Source organism: Diabrotica virgifera, chromosome 4 (assembly GCF_917563875.1).
Source record: "Diabrotica virgifera virgifera chromosome 4, PGI_DIABVI_V3a".
Lineage (NCBI taxonomy): Eukaryota > Metazoa > Arthropoda > Insecta > Coleoptera > Chrysomelidae > Diabrotica > Diabrotica virgifera.
In genome coordinates this window covers 155942208-155960079 of record NC_065446.1, presented here as the reverse complement: position 1 = coordinate 155960079, position 17872 = coordinate 155942208, and the positions used below count along the sequence as shown (strand labels likewise).

The 17872-nt window shown below is 37.8% G+C and overlaps 1 protein-coding gene across 1 annotated transcript in view; it reads right to left on the bottom strand.

Moving 5' to 3' along the window:
- The window catches only part of LOC126883972 (multiple coagulation factor deficiency protein 2 homolog), a 101836-nt gene extending 87911 nt beyond the window's left edge, over nt 1–13925 (bottom strand). The window contains exon 1 of the mRNA XM_050649741.1: nt 13832–13925. The gene's annotated coding sequence lies outside the window, so the exon portion shown is untranslated. The remainder of the gene's footprint in view (nt 1–13831) is intronic.
- Nucleotides 13926–17872: the final 3947 nt, after the last annotated feature.

Sequence of the window (17872 nt, the reverse complement as noted above, 5' to 3'; positions counted from 1 at the left end):
TTTTTTTGTTTGGTAGAAAATAAAACTAGTTATTTACCTTCGCATACCTTCAATAAAAACCGGTAACATCGGCGAAGAGTAACACTACGTAAGAATACAAATTTAATAAGTAACGAAGAGTATAGAATTAAAAAGAATAATATAAATAATAAAATTATACGTGAAAAACAAACTCATTTATCCAACGTAATAAACAACTCTCAAAATAAAACCAAAACAATTTGGAAATTTGTCAACACAAAATTAGGAAAAAACAAAAACCACGTCATTCCAGAAAAACTTGAACATAACGGTCGGCAATATGAAAACAAAAAAGATGCTAGTAATGGCTTTGCAGACTTTTTCACTAGTTCGGTGTTATCAATTGTACCAAATAACAGCAATACATGTACAATTAGCAAAAACACACCTGGTGGGTCATTCTTTTATAGGCCAGTAATTGAAATTGATATATTGGAAATTATAAATACTTTCTTGTTCTTGTTCAACAAGAAGCACAGAACCGTGAAGAGTGGCGAAGAATAGGAGAGACCTATGTCCAGCAGTGGACAGAAGAGGTTGTATGATGATGATGATAAATACTTTCAAAAATAAGAGATCTACAGGGTTTGATGATGTACCACTGTTCTTGTTGAAAGAATGTTCTGATAAGATCGTCCCCGTTCTAACTGAATTAATAAAGTACTCTGTATCCACAGGAACATTTCCAAATATACTAAAGATGGCCAAGGTAGTTCCAGTTTACAAAAGAGGAGAAAAAAATCTCCTGTCTAACTACAGAGGAATAACACTTTTAAGTGTCTTTGCAAAAACATTTGAAAAGGCTGTTTATAACCAAATTATGTCTTATTTAAATAATGAAAATATTATTACGAGTAAACAACATGGTTTTCGGCCGGGGCATTCCTGTGAGACCGCCACTATCGAGTTTGTACAATCTATCCATGATAAAATTGATAAAAATTTATTTACATATGGTTTGTTCTTTGATTTATCGCGTGCATTTGACTGTTTAAAACCGGAGTTTTTGCGTGAAAAACTTGAGGCAGTCGGTATCAGAAATCCAGTGAATTCTTGGATACTCTCATATGTTTGTAATCGTCCGTTTTACGTTGCGATAAACAATGTATATTCTGATATCTTTCACAATAGCCTAGGAACTCCTCAAGGAGGAATATTAGGTCCACTACTTTTTCTTTTATATGTAAATGACTTACCAGAGTATTTTAGAGAACAAAAAGACCTATTTATGTATGCCGATGACACCAGCATGATAGTTTCCGCAGAAACTTTGGAGCAAGTAGTTATATTATACATATTTAACAAGGCTATTCAAGGAGTGGTGTGATAGGAATGGATTGGTTGTAAATTTGGAAAAAACCAAGATTGTAAACTTTTCATACGGTGAGAGAAGAACGACCCAACCCGTTTTTGAACTTAAAATCAGTAACAGAGATGTGGTAGTCAACACAGCAACATATACAACATTTTTAGGCACAGTTATAGACGCTAATTTAAGTTTCGATAAACACATAGATCATTTATGTAAGCAGCTTAATAAGACGTATTTTGCGATAGCGGCATTAAAAAATGATATGCCATCAAGTACATTGATCTCTGTTTACTATGCGCAGGTATATTCCCGTATCGCGCAGAACATCATTATTTGGGGCCGGGCTTCCGAAAGTATGCGCATCTTTCTCTTACAGAAGCGTATTATCAGACGAATTTTTGACATAAATTACCGTGACAGTTGTCGGGAAGTTTTCAGAAAGAAAAGAATTCTTACGGTACCTGTGTATATATATAAACTGTTAACTTTTATTTTCCAGAAGGAAAAAGTCTCTCGGTAGCCGCCGAAGAGACAAGACGTGCAGAGTGCGGACGAGCAGCAGTAGCAGCGCAACAAGTCGAGGAGAGGGAAGTGCTTTGGTGTAACGTACTTCTTAGTACGGCTGTGAATGTAAGCACAGCAACACTAGAGCGCTCGCTCTCGCTAGACGCGAAGACGTGGAAGCAGAGGCAAAAGCCAACCTCTTGGATGTGGTGAAACTCAGGAAGTTTGATTTCATTGAATTTTCTGAGACATTGCAAACAAGGGTTGGAAAGCAGAATAAGCAATAGCGGGCTCGACGTGAGCCCGCTACGGGATACTCTCTGTGCCTCCGTTAGGAATGGGTACAGTTTAAAACACTGTGCCTCGACACTGCAAGGTGTAGTTATTTAGAATACATCTTGCAGCCCCGGCCCCTAAGGTCAGAGAGTTGAGAAAATCAAGAGGATCCCGTACCTAGTTCTGTCTAGGTACGAGAACTACCGCGCTGTTGTGCAGGGAGCCAACCCTGAAGTCGATGTGGTGTCGGGCCAATCGGCTGAAAAAAAGGCTTCTTCTAAAAGTTAGGTTACCGCTCCCAACCAAAGATGACACGAGTCAGATCTCGGTCACCCCCCAGATCCAAGGCGCTTTCCCCGCCAAGATATGCAGACTCTAAAGAGTCCCTCCTGTTACAGCACCCTGAAGAGAGCAGCGATGACCACTCGAGCGACCAGGAAGATGGAAAAGACGGTTTTACGATCCAAAATCGTAGAATAAGAAAAAAGAAAAAGAAGTCAAAAGGCAAGGACTCCACGCAGAACGTCGAGACCACCGAAGCCACCCAGGAAGTCGAGGATTCCCAGAACATCGAGGCCACCCAGGAAGTCGAGGACATGGACGAAGACGTCCCAGGCGCCGAAGGCGGGTGCACTACCAAACGTCAGCGGGTTGAAGAGGATGCCGCCAGCGAAGACGAGCTGACAAGGGCCAACGAAGAAATCAACCGACTCAGAACCCTGATGAAAGAATTTGCAGCAAACGTTGATGCAAACAACAAAAAATACGAAGAGGTGATCGCACAACAGAAGGCAGAGATCAAAGAGCTGAATACGGAGATTCGACGAATGAGCGAAAAGATGGATGCCAGATTCGACGAGTTGATAGCTCTCCAGAAACAACTCGCAAAGAAACCGGAGAAGAAAAACCCCGAAAAGACGGACAAAAAGCCACCAGTAGAGCAGCCTGCCACCAAAAAGATGACCACCGAGCAGACTCGACCACCCAGCCAGAAGGCTACCACCTCGACGAAGGAGGCGTCCACCCAACAGAGGAAAAAGAGAAAGGAAGAGTTTCCACCCCTGGTGACACACCTTCCACTAACCGACGAGGAAGACGCCACATGGACGTCCAACCAAGAAAAAGCCATGAAACTAGCTCCCCAGGTACAGCTACCCCTCCCCGAGGAACCAGTGCCATCCACGAGCACAGATAGGGACGCGCTTGCCGCTTCCAGTCAAACTGATACAGTGTCAATGGAAACAAACCAAAACGAAGAAGACGCCGAAGAAGCCGTGTTACCTGAAAACCAGGTAACACCATACAGAAAACCGCCTGTAATTAAGTTACAGAGTGTCAGCGAGACAGGGGCTATTCTTACCATAGCCCAGGGCAAAGGCATCATCACCACAAACAAAATCTCCAGAAGTGGCAGAGAGACGCTCATCCAGGCTAAAAGCCCGGATGACTACAGAAAGATGACAAGGATAGTGGAGGAATATGCAGAAGCATACGCCGCCAAAGAGAAAAAGAGGCTACAATGGATAGCCTTTCCACTCGACGAAGACAGGAAACCAAAATTAGTGTTACGAGGATTGCCCACGAATACCACCGAGAAGGCAATCCAAGAAGACATGGCAAACCAATATGGAATAACCTGCCACACAGCACGTAACATGTCTACGAGAGTAGGGAAAAGGAGGCCACTACCCATGTTTGTCATGACACTGGATCAGGAAGACGTGGAAAAAGCAAAGCGGGTAACGAACCTGTGCCACATGAAAGTTGTGGTAGAGGACCTACACAAGGCAGCAGGACCGACGCAGTGCTTCAACTGCCAAGGGTACCATCACGCCCAGAACTCGTGTCACAAGGACCCGAGATGTGTGAAGTGCGGCGAAGAACACCACTCAAAGCAGTGCCAGAGAGGCAGAGAAGTCAAGGCAACGTGTGCCAACTGCAATGGGAGCCACCCAGCCAACTACAGAGGATGTCCTAGGTGCCCAACCTGGGGGAGGCCTCCACCACAGAGGTCACAACAGCGACCACCACCAAACCGAAGACAGCAGGCAACCGGGGTATCCTACGCGCAAGCCACGCAGGGAGACCAACCAGCGCAGAACAACACACCGTCCAACCGACCAACCCTCCCAGACGAAGAGTACCTAGTCAGGATGGTCACAAACATCGTGACTAAGGTAGTCCAAGAGGTGATACTCAGCACCAGGCAGGCACAGAACTAATGGCAGAGAGGGGATACTTGAGGATAGGCTCCTGGAACCCGGGCGGCATAACCACAAATCAGAACATACTAGATGAACTCGCCAACAGATACGAGATGGACATCGTAGCAATTCAGGAAACAAAACTGACCAACAACTTCAACCTAAAGTTTCCTGGATACGACGTATATAGGAACGACCTCACTAGAAGATCAGGAGGAACGGCCATCCTAGTAAAGAAGGGTATTAGACACACCAGTTACACTACTCCACCACTGGTCAACATGGAAGCCACAACAATAGAAGTTAACATGAGGCAAGGCGCAATAAGGATCACATCAGCCTACGTAAGACCACAAGACCCTTTAATGGACGATGACCTAGATGCGTTCCTAAACATCGCCGAACCATCCATCATAATAGGAGACCTGAATGCAAGATCCCCCAACTGGAACGACAGAGCTACGAACAGGAATGGACGACTACTAAACAGATACATAGAAAACAACGAAGACACAATGGCAATGGGCCCAGAAGAACCTACCCACTACCCAGGAAACGCACTTCCGACACACATCGACTTAGTTGTAGCCAAAAACCTAGGACTGCAATCAGAATTAATCACGCTGGACGAAGGATCAACTGACCACCACCCCATCCTATTAGAAATCGGAACATGGGAAGAGACAAACCCGCCAAAAAGAACAAAAAAGAAAATAAAGTGGACTAACTACAAAAGGTTAGTAAGTGAAGGAATAAACATAGTGCCAGTAATAAACAATCCAGAAGAAATAGAAGGAAAAGTCCTAGAGTTCGAAAATATCATCCAAGAGGCAATTAGAAACAGCACAACAGAGGAAGATGTCGAGATATTCATGGGAAGGTTCAAAGACATACCACAAGAAACACAAGAGTTGATAAGGGAAAAAAATAGAGCAAAGAAAACAGCAAAAAGAACAAGAAACAGAGTAGATAAATCCTGGGCAAATATTTTAAATAGGGAGGTCCAAACGGCCCTAAAACTCCACCGTAGCGAAAAATGGGACAACTTTGTACAAGAGATGGAAGAACAAGACTCAAACATGAGAAATGTCTGGAAGCTCCAGAAAATGTTGAGAAGCGACAGGAAACCCATCCCCCCACTACATGGAAGATACGGCATGGTATACACCATAGAAGACAAAGCAGAGGCAATGAGGACTACACTCGAAGATGAATGCAGACTGAACTTCCACCAAGATGAAGACGACGACTTCCTGGAAGAAGTCGAAGAACAAGAAGAAGGACCAGAAGACCCAGAGGACTTCATCCCCCCAACATCACCGGAAGAAATCAATGAACATATCAAAAATAGTTCACCGAGAAAAGCGCCTGGCCTCGACGAAATAACCAACAGAGCCCTAAAATATTTGCCCAGAAAAGCTATAGTGTATTTCACAAATATTATAAACGCAATATTAAGATTCAAGACATTCCCAAACAGATGGAAAGAGGCCCGTGTCATCATGATTCCAAAACCTGGCAAGAATCACACATTCCCACAGAACTACAGGCCAATCAGCTTACTTCCAGCGATCAGCAAGATAGTGGAAAGAGTCATCCTCAGCAGACTGCAAGCGGAAACAACCCGACTAAATATCATCCCAGAGGCTCAATTCGGATTTAGAGCAGAGCACTCCAGCGAACTACAAGTCCTCAGGCTAACCGAGTACATAGCAGCCGGTTTCAATGATAAGCAGTACACTGGAGCAGCGTTCCTGGATGTAAGCAAGGCATTCGACAGAGTCTGGCACAAGGGGCTCCTATTCAAAATGCGGGATTACGGGTACAGCGGAGCGATGACGAGGCTAATCTCGTCGTACTTGGGCGGCCGGAGGTTCAGGATTCGGATAGGACAAGTCCTGTCCGAACTCGGAATCCCGGAGGCTGGAGTACCACAGGGAGCGGTCTTGTCACCCCTGCTGTACACGATATACACCGCAGATGTACCTAGAACACCAGGTACCCTCATGAGCCTCTACGCCGACGATACAGCAATAGCGGCCAAGCATAGAAACGCAGATATAGCAGTGACCAACCTACAAACTGCACTAGAAGAAATTGAAGCATGGTGTATCAAATGGAAGATAGCCATAAATTCAGAGAAAACACAAGCGGTTCTATACAAGAAAGGGAGACAGCAGCCAGAGGAACAATTGAGGGTGCAGAACAGGCCCATCGAGTGGAAAAACGAAGCCAAATACCTAGGAGTCATTATGGATAAAGGATTAACCTTCCAAAAACACGTAGAAGCCACAGTCCAGAAGGCCAACATAGCAAGAGCGAATCTAAGAGGACTCACAGGCAGAAAAAGTAAACTAACACTCAAAACAAGGTTAAGATTGATAAATAGTATAATCCTACCGGTATTAACTTATGCGTCTCTCGCATGGGGACACGTATGTAATACACACAAGAAGAAGATCCAAGCAGTCCATAACAACAGCTTGAGGGAGGCCGTCAGAGTCCCAAGATATGTAGCTGAAAGATTCCTGTTCAGAGAACTCCAACAGGTGAGAGTCACAGAAACCATGACAGACAAGGCAAGGGTCAAATTCGCAGAATTAGAACATCACCCAAATTACATACTGCGAGAGACGCTAAGATACGACGAGTTCCACCGATGGAAGCACAGACGCCCGAAACAACAAATTATAGGATAAACTAAAAGTGATAAGTGATAGTAGTGTGTTCGTAGCTCGAAACAAGTGCCGAAGATAGCGTTACCCACGAAGTCCAAGTACCACGACCACCTCCAAGGTAAGCAAATATTAGAAAATTAGAAGGGCCTTAAGCCCCCAAAAAAATTCATATAAAATAAAAAAATGGCGAAAGCCCCCAAAAAAATTAAAAAAACCAAAAACACAAAAAAAATTAGAGCATCGAGTCATCGGGCGGGGCCCAGCAGGGCCCAACAGGGCTCAGTGGGGCTCGGCACGATGACTCGGGGCCCAAGCAAGCAATTTTTAGTACCGCGGATAAGTTATTAAGAAGATAAAGGCATAGAGCGCATCACGCTGGGCCTAGTTTTTTGCATTCGATTAGGATACCACAGTGAAATCTTATTACCCAGGGTTCCATTGTGAAGAGCATTTGGCTACGATAGTTGTGCCTCCATCGCGCATCAGCGTGCTATGGGGGGGAAAGGGATGGCCTGGGGCATTGGAGCGAGGTGGGGTGATCCCTGTATAACTCGGGTCAAAACACCTCGCCCCAATGACTTGTTACACCCGAATGTACTCCTTCGAGAGGGTGAACAAATCCCACAGGTCGGGTTAAATCAAATTGCTTGCTTGCTTGCTTTATTTTCCAGAAGGTTGAACTGTTTAAGAAAAATAGCGATCTTCATTCACACTTCACGAGGAACTGTGACAAAATTCGTTTGATGAAATGTAACCATGCCGGTTTTAAAAAATCCCCTTACTATACTGGTCCTTCTTTATATAATAGACTACCGCTAAGTTTAAAAAATCAAAATAACTTAAGAAAATTCCAAAAAGAGCTAAAAGAGTTTTTGTTGAATAATGCATTTTACTCCTTGGAGGAATTCATCCAAGAGACAGCTGGGTAGTCGCGGATATGAGAGTATTGTATTATTTCTGTTTTTGTTTTGTATTTTAAGTGTGCAAGTGATTTGTGTAATTTGTATACTTTTTTATGTAATATTTATTATGTAATTCGATATTGACTTACCTTCATACATGTATGACACAAAAGGTGAATAAATTATTTATTATTATTATTATTATTATAACGCGATTGAGTGATATAGGTAAAATGTTATGGCATATCTCGTAACAAGGGAAAAACAAAGAGCAAAATCATGTGCAGTATTTCTGAGTGCAGTATCAAAGTATTTCTGATTATTTTTCCGTCATGAGTACATTACAGCTAAGTTGGAAAGAAGCATGTTAACTTGGAAAATATCACTATAGGAGCCATGCGACTAGTTTGAGATAATTTTAGAAGAATACAAGGGCTCAGGGACTTCACTCGTGTTATTCTTTCTATTCCTTTTAAACGTTTTAAACGTAGCATTCCACTCCTCAGATAGCTATAGCTTCCTCTGTGGATGTGTTTGTTGTTGCCCTGAGTTCTTGGGGTTTTCTAACATTATTGTTTCAAACTGTAAGTTTAACATTATTGTTTAACATTGCTCCTGTAGTGATCTTTTCCCAAGTTGATATGCTCCTTTTTTAACTGTGCTAGACCATACTGATGACCACCAAATAGTCATAAATACATATTTATGGTTGCCTTCCATCTGCATACGATTTTAATTTTTGTTTTTTTCCTTTGTTCTGATACCTATATAACGCATATTATTTACTCTCGTAATCCTTTTCTATTTGTTCTGAAAGTCACCGTACTGACAAAGCCCCTGAACCGTCGTATATACGATAGGATGACCATTGTTCTCAACAGTTGAGATTACTTCTTCAGATATGATTTATTGTATTTGTATTATTGTAAATAATTTACTGTATTTGTGTAATTTATTGTATTTGTGTTATTGTATTATTGTAAAAGAGAACTTTGGCGCACATAAGTGCATAATTTGTAATCAGGTTGTACATGTTGGGTAAGCTGACAGCATACGTGATTCATACTAAGAAGGCTTTGAAAGTAAAGTTAATGCGTACGTTGTGCACAGAAAAAAAATACACTCATCGGCACAAAATTCCGCCACCCAAAATTTTTTAAGTTTGACAATATAACTTTATTATTTGTACTCCGATTTTCAAGATTGTTACATCAGTTTGTAGGTACATGTACATGTATTTATGTCGTTTGTCATTATTTCGGCAACAAAAATGTTTTGCTTAGATGGCATTATACGGTGATGAATGGAATTGTTTTTTATTCTCCTAATAAAAAAAAATCTGTGGAAAAATTGGAGGGCAGATTTTGTTTCATACTCCTTTTGTATTGTTCTGGAGGTATTACTAAGTTTTTGTTTTTTTAATTATCCGAATATATCTTTTCTTCTAAGAGCTGTACATAAAAACACAGCTTTGAAGGTTTATTTAATTAAAAATATCAAACGCACTAAAATTAACAAAACAAAACAAAATTAATAAAAAAACAAAAAAAAATCAATAGCGGGTATGTCTACTTCTTGCAGCAACGACTGCTCTCAATCTGTTTAGCATCGAATAAAGATGTATTATTCTTGCATGGGGAATAGCCCGATATTCCTCACCAGGGCCATAGCTGTACCAAATTTTCTGGAGGCCTATGATGACGGCGAATAATTTTTTTTTTGAATTCATCCCATAAATTCTCATTAGGATTTAGATCTGGGCTGCTTGCGGGCCATTCTAATCTTATCAATCCAACCTCTATTTTATGAGTCAATCAGTGTTTTAATTTACAAAAAATGGTACAGCTCTTACAAAAAAAGAGATATTCAGATAATTCAAAAAACAAAGTTTTAGCGATGCGTCCAAGATAATATGACGATAATATGACAGGACTATGAAGCAAAATCAGGTATTTCATTTTTCCACAGAATTTTTTAAAATTAGAAGAAAATACAACGCTTCCATTCACCCCTGTATAATGCCATGCAAGCAAAATTTTTCTGTTACCGGAATAATAACAAATGATATCAATACATGTACCTACAAACTGGTGCAAGAATCTTGAAAATCGGATTACAAATAATAAAGTTATAAATTGTCAAACTTAATCAAAAATTTTGGATGGCGGAATTTTGTGCCGGTGAGTGTATAAATTGAAATAAAAAAAATGCGATTGGAGCTCTTCTTGTTTAGGCTGATGTTATGAAATAATTAACTTAACAAAAATTTCCGCCAATTTCAATCGGAAAAACCGTAACCTTACATAATCCCAGCATTGATAGAGCCAAAGGCGAGGCTGGAAATGTTTTGGGTATCCTACAAAATAAAACAGTTAACGGTCAGTCAAAAAAGAGGAGATAAGAAAAGCTACGTTTTCGTACTAATCCATAAATTGTTGAAAACGTTTCGTGTTGTGTTTACAAAACAGCATCAGTCCATATATGTGAAGTAATAAAATCTTGATGGAAAAGGCAACATATCTGAACAAATGGCCCTCCAATTAGCGAATCACATTAAAGTGTGCTTGGTGATTTACAAAAAGCACGAACTAATTATCCAATATCAATTGTAAAAATAATTATTGATTAATAGAAACAGCAAAAATTCACAGCGTGTGTACAATTACACTTAGACCATTAAAAATATCTAAAATCTGACAATGTATGCAAAACTTGCATAGAAAAAGATTTATAGAAGATCTAAAAAGGAAGCTTGACTTTTTATCCCCCGGAGCAAAAAACATCACAATCACTATGATTATTACACTTTTTGTTTCAAAGTTAAATAATATTGTTATTATTAACTGTTATAGTGGAAACCTTAAAGTGTGAATAATTTAAAATTGAATATCACAAAATTAAAGCAATTAAAATGTGTCCCGGTACAATTTAAGTCAAAACAAAATATCACACGAGAGTAAGAATAAATTGAAAATAACACGACAATTTTTCGACAACTTGTTGCCTGGTAGTAGACATGTGAGCCCGGAGGGCTCGAGTAACTATTGCCAAATGGAAACAACTTTAACAACAAAATTTGAGCATTATTTTCTGATTTATTCTTACTATCGTGTGATATTCGACAGATTATTTTTTATTGCTTACATATAAAATGGGGAACTTGCACATTTTTTTATTACATAATGATGTTGAGTTTTAAAAATTAGATTTCCAAAATTTCACGCGTCAAAACTCATAATAACTTAGAAGTAAAATTTTAAAATTTTCTGTCTATTTAAACCATTTCAAACGACCCAAAAAACGCGCGAACAATTGTGACGTCACACCATTATATTTTATATATTGATATTTATCGTATATTATTGTAATAATATATGCACTCAAACACAGTTTATATAAAACACTCAAATATTGGTCAGAAATAGCAACTATCAAAATATTTACAAAACTGAGTATCAAGTGAATGCCAAACCTAATGATTTAATGGCAAGGACTTCAAATACCTACTATAATGATATGATGTCACGACCATTGAGGGCGCGTATTGGGCTGCCTGCTATAATTTGAATTTTCTCTCGATTTTAATCGTCTTTAGGGGCCAAGCTAAAGAAAAAAAAACTTTTTTTTTCTTTGATATACCTATGTTTTTAACTTATGTTTTGTTGTGATTTATAGCATTTTTTCGAATTTCAAATTGTATGCAAGTTCCCTATTCAAGTCTTTGTATAAAAACATCCAGTGACATTTATCCCAATTAATGTGACACTTATTTTTCAACTTATCAAAGTGAACAACAGAGTTTAGCAAATATTCAGACAAAGATATCAATAAAATATTAGACGAAAATATTAGTTAAAATTATTTATAAATACCGTATTAAAATAAAAATGTGTACCATTTTTATTCGGTTGCGAGGCGAAGGCAAACCAATCTTACTTTTTAATTAGAATACGGAGTGCAGTCCAGTTCCCTTAACCGCGATTTTCTGCTCTTATTGGAGCTTCATCAGAAGGAACGTAGGCACTGTTCTCCATACTCCAACTAAATTGCATCGAGAGGTTTTCCCACACATCGCAACCAAAGTGATGATAATAGGTGGCAAGCGCCATCTGGCAATTGAAAGACGAAGCAAGTTTTCAATCCTAATAGTAAATTAATAATATTGAAAAATATTAAAAATCACTAAAAGATTTTTAAATTGAAAACTTATTGGTACATTTTCATGGTAACACCTCCAAGACTTCTATAATTTGCAAGTCATATGGATGCTGCAGTGAAGACGAAAGGGAAGGAATTCTACACCTTGCAATTCACATCCCCCGTCTGCAGCCGGCAAAGTTCCAACTGAAAAATGCACCTGGTTACTCTACGGAGTAATACGAAAAATAAAATAAAAATGTGTACCATTTTTATTCGGTTGCGATGCGACGGCAAACCAATCTTACTTTTTAATTTGAATACGGAGTGCAGTCCAGTTCCTTTAACCTCGATTTTCTGCTCTTATTGGAGCTTCATCAGAAGGAACGTAGGCACTGTTCTCCATACTCCAACTAAATTGCATCGAGAGGTTTTCCCACACATCGCAACCAAAGTGATGATAATAGGTGGCAAGCGCCATCTGGCAATTGAAAGACGAAGCAAGTTTTCAATCCTAATAGTAAATTAATAATATTGAAAAATATTAAAAATCACTAAAAGATTTTTAAATTGAAAACTTATTGGTACATTTTCATGGTAACACCTCCAAGACTTCTATAATTTGCAAGTCATATGGATGCTGCAGTGAAGACGAAAGGGAAGGAATTCTACACCTTGCAATTCACATCCCCCGTCTGCAGCCGGCAAAGTTCCAACTGAAAAATGCACCTGGTTACTCTACGGAGTAATACGAAAAATAAAATAAAAATGTGTACCATTTTTATTCGGTTGCGATGCGAAGGCAAACCAATCTTACTTTTTAATTAGAATACGGAGTGCAGTCCAGTTCCCTTAACCGCGATTTTCTGCTCTTATTGGAGCTTCATCAGAAGGAACGTAGGCACTGTTCTCCATACTCCAACTAAATTGCATCGAGAGGTTTTCCCACACATCGCAACCAAAGTGATGATAATAGGTGGCAAGTAATAATACCGTATTATTCATGAAATAATCTTACCGAAGTACATTAGAGCGCTTAAGTTTGCCGATTTTTATTGTCCTCGTGATAATTTGACTTTAGATGTAGAACTAAAAGTTTATTATGGTTAATTTTCTTAAATGTTACAGTTTTCATAACTAGGAAACTTGTAAATATACAGAAACAATCCACCAAAAAATATTTCCAGTATAATAATCTAGGTAAAAAATTGCAGGTATACTGAGTGGACAGCATTAAACACGTGATGTAGAATCTTACTACACGATTGCAAACTAAAATCATTATAAAAATAATAATTGTAATTTTAAGCTATTGAAGCTATTCAAATGTAATAAGAGAAACTTATATCCTTCTTTTTAAATTCGTTAAGACTTAGATTTAGAAATAACGCCATATCAGATGCAGATTACGGTAATTAAATATTTAATTTAATCAATTATTATCTAATTAAATACTAACTTCAAAGAAAACTTTACGTTCAATCTGGACGAAAATAGGGAAAATTATAGTTATTCGAAATATGCATGGTTCATCAGGGCCCTGTATAAATATTATATGCAGCAAGGAAAAAACGAGGTAGCATTCCATCTAACATTAAATCTAGTTATGTTATTAAGAAAAAGAAAAATGGTATATTACTTCGTAAGATAGAGCAGAATGTCATTTATAAGAATTTATTTAAAAAATACACCTCTCACAACTTATACACAAAAATCTAAACAGAATAATAGAAAAAAATATCTTATACGTAACAATGTTTCATTGTATTCAAAATATGTAATAATAAAATAACTTACATTATTAATTCCAAGGATATATCACATCTACTTCCTTTAGCAATATTTACTCCTCCACATGTCAATTCGCGGGCACCTATTTCATCGATCTTGCCCTTGCCGACAGGAGCAGAGTGCGCAGGGTTGCAGGAGTAATTTCAAAATTAGCGTTCTGTTCGCTAATTCCTTCATGCGATATGCAAAGATAGTATCCAGGTTAGTGAATAGCTGTTGTTTCCAATTCAATCAAAAGGTTGAAAGTAGTTATTATTAAAAGAAAAATGAAATAAACAATATATAAATTAATAATTAGTATGTATTTAATTTTAAAACATTTTATATCATTGGATAAAATTACCACCATACACGCTGGTCGTTTTCAAATGCACTTCTTTCGTCTCTCTTATCTTCTACACATAATACTGGTTAATATCTTTAAATTATTAAAATCCAACCGAAGATTATAGTAGGGAAGGAGAGTATGCTAAATTTGCAGTTACTCGAGCGCTATGGGGACCTATTGGGTTGTGAAAAGTAGGTCCTAAAACCAAAAAAAGTAAAGTAAAATTTTCCATTTAAGTGGGAACTTTCCATTTCTTAATTAAATTTTCCATTTCCAACAATCGTTTTTTCCGATTATAGCGCCATGTATCCATAATTCGAAAAAATGTCTCAAATAAAATTTACCTATTTTTACGTAAGGAATCCAAATCCACAATAAGAAATGGGGGCTCCTATTTAAGATTTTAAAGTAACCCCCACTCCACCTTCGTGGGCGGGTGCGTTTGGTGTCATTCGATAGACTTTTCAAAAACGTTGAATACGTGTATGTTGCAGTTTTTCGATCTGATGTTTATTTCGCGAAATATCGCGGGGTGCCTATTTAAAATTTTAAATTTACCCCCACCCCTCTCGATAGATTTTTGGAAAATATTGAACAAGTATTTTTTAGTTTATCGATCTAACGTTTATTTCTCAAAATATTCGCTTTTTTCTTGTGAACCTTTGTAACTCACCCATAACCTTACGCCCCGCTCAAACCGACAGATTTTTGAAATGTGCACTGTTATTCATGTACTTAACTTAGCTTATCTTAATCTGACGATTTCAAGTTTTTCTAAGGATATATTTTTTTCGTTAATTCTCAAAATTAACTTTTCTTAAAAACATCAAAAAATTACTCTCTCGATAAAATAGTATATTGTACAACAAGAGAGAAAAAAGACATATTTCTCACGAGCGCAGAAGTTTGTTGGCACGAGCCGAGGCACGAGGCGAGTGTCGCAAATCAAGCGAGAGAGAAATATGTAATATTCTCTCGTGTTGTACACTGTACTTTTTCTATAGTTGCGTTTTTGTCAAGAGTTCAAACTTTAAAATTAAATAATTTAGGTGCTTTTATATGCCTGGATTGAAATAAAATACATATACAGGGTGTTTGGTAAAGAATGGGCCATAGCTTAACCTCAGGTTCCTGAGGTTAAAATAGACCGATTTAAGCTAACTTACCTTAGTACAAAGTTTATAATAACCGAGATAGAGGGTGTCAAAGTTAAACTTTTTTTTACTTATTATTGAATACTTCCTGACAGGTATGTTATAACAACATGAAATTTGGAATGTGGGGGTTTTTTGGGTCGACAAAACTAAATTCCCTACCAAAAATTATGTATTGCCAGAGGGCGCCACATACGCCTTTCAGCACTCATTTATTACGTTCATTTTTTTTTATCCCTCACTCTGTATAATTTTGACATTAAAATTTTTATTCTCCTATCAGTTTTACTTAAAATATGTATACTTTTTTCATCTCCCTAAACTCAACTGTTTTCGAGATAAACGCATTTTAAATCTGCGACACACCATCATTTTTAGCATAATATCATTGTAGCTACACCCGAAAAATAACTTAAAACCATAATAATTGTGCCAGTTCTCAAATTTATTTCATTGCATCGCAAATTCCATTTAAAGAAATTTGCGATACATTTTTGGATAATTTTATGGTTTTAAGTTATTTTTCGGGTGTAACTACAATGATATTATGCTAAAAATGATGGTGTATCGCAGCTTTAAAATGCGTTTATCTCGAAAACGGTTTAGTGAGATGAAAGAAGTATACCTTTTTTAAGTAGAACTATTAGGAGAATAAAAATTTTAATGTCAAAATTATACAGAGTGTGGAATAAAAAACATTGAACGTAATAAATGAGTGCTGAAAGGCGTATGTGGCGCCATCTGGGCAATGCATAATTTTTGGTAGGGAATTTAGTTTTCTCGGCCCAAAAAACCCCCACATACCAAATTTCATGTTGTTATATCATACCTGTCAGGAAATATTCAATAATAAATAAAAAAAAAGTTTAACTTTGACACCCTGTATCTCGGTTATTATAAACTTTGTACTAAGGTAAGTTAGCTTAAATTGGCCTATTGTAACCTCAGGAACCTGAGGTTAAGCTATGGCCCATTCTTTACCAAACACCCTGTATACAAATAGGTATTTAATATTCTTAATATTTCTTCTTCTTCATGTGCCGTGCTCGATTATCGAACGTTGGCTATCAAATTGGCTATAGCAATTTTGTTAACGGCAGCTCGGAAAAGGGATGCAGAGGATCTGTTACACCATTCTCTCAGGTTTTTAAGCCATGACGTTCTTCTTCGACCTGGCCCTCTTCTTCCGTCTACCTTGCCTTGTATTATTAAATGGAGTATATTATATCTCTCTGGGTGTCGCATAACATGGCCAAAATATTCAAGTTTTCGATTTTTAACTGTTCTGACGACTTCTGTGACTTTTCCCATCCGGTGCAAAACAACTTCGTTACGAACTCTATCCACCCAACTTATTCGTAGGATTCTTCGGTATACTCAAATTTAAAAGAGTATCTGTTAAAGTCCAACCTTCGACACCGTACAAAAGAGTAGAGAACACATAACATCTCACTAATCTAATTTTAAGATTCAAAGTAATGTTGTTTCCACATAAAAGTTTCTTTATCTTAAAGAATGCAGCTCTGGCCTTCTCTATACGTATTCTAATTTCTTTGCTCATGTCCCAGTTCTCATTTAGATTACAACCAAGGTAGGTGATACTGTTAGTTCTCTCTAATTGTTCACCATAAGCTGTTACTACTTCCGGTTGTATTGGCGTCTTACTGACAACCATCACCTTGGTCTTTGCGGTGTTTAGCTTGAGTCCATATTCATCACACGTTGTGGTAATCCTATTAATCAGATATTGAAGTTCTTCATAATTGCTCGCAATTAACACCGTGTCATCCGCATATCTCAAATTATTAATATTGACGCCATTCATTTTGATACCACATTGAGCATTATCCACTGCTTTATTGAAAACAAACTCAGAATAGATGTTAAATATTAGTGGGGACAAAATGCAGCCCTGCCTTACTCCTCTTCGTATTTGAAGTTCTTCAGACGTGTCCCAGCCAATCCTGATGTTTGCACGTTGATGCCAGTAAAGATTTTTGATAATGCGTAGGTCTTTATCATCAATACCCACTTTCTGAAGAATAGCAATCATTTCCGTAAGTTTTACCCGATCAAAGGCCTTCTCAAAGTCAATGAAACACATATAAACCGGATGTCCGACATCTCTGCATCTCTGTACCATAACCTGAATACTACCCACATAACAATTTCATGTTCTTAGTAGATTCATAGAACATACTTTTCAGAAAAAGTATATACTTAGAATATGCGTAATTACCATTGCGAATGTGCAGAGCATATACTGAGTATATACTACATTACAGTACTTAAACGTTCTATGTATATACTTAGAATGTACTACCGCACTTCTTTTCAGTATATACCAAGAACATACTTTTTAGAAGATTCTAAGGAGGTGCTATAAACCTTCTATTTATATACTTAGAATGTACTATCGCACACATTTTTAGTATATGGGAAGAATATTCCAAGGAAATGCTATATACCTTCTAGTTACATACTTAGAATGTACTAGGGCACATATTTTTAGTATATGGGAAGAATATTCCAAGGAAGTGCTATATACCTTCTATGTATATACTT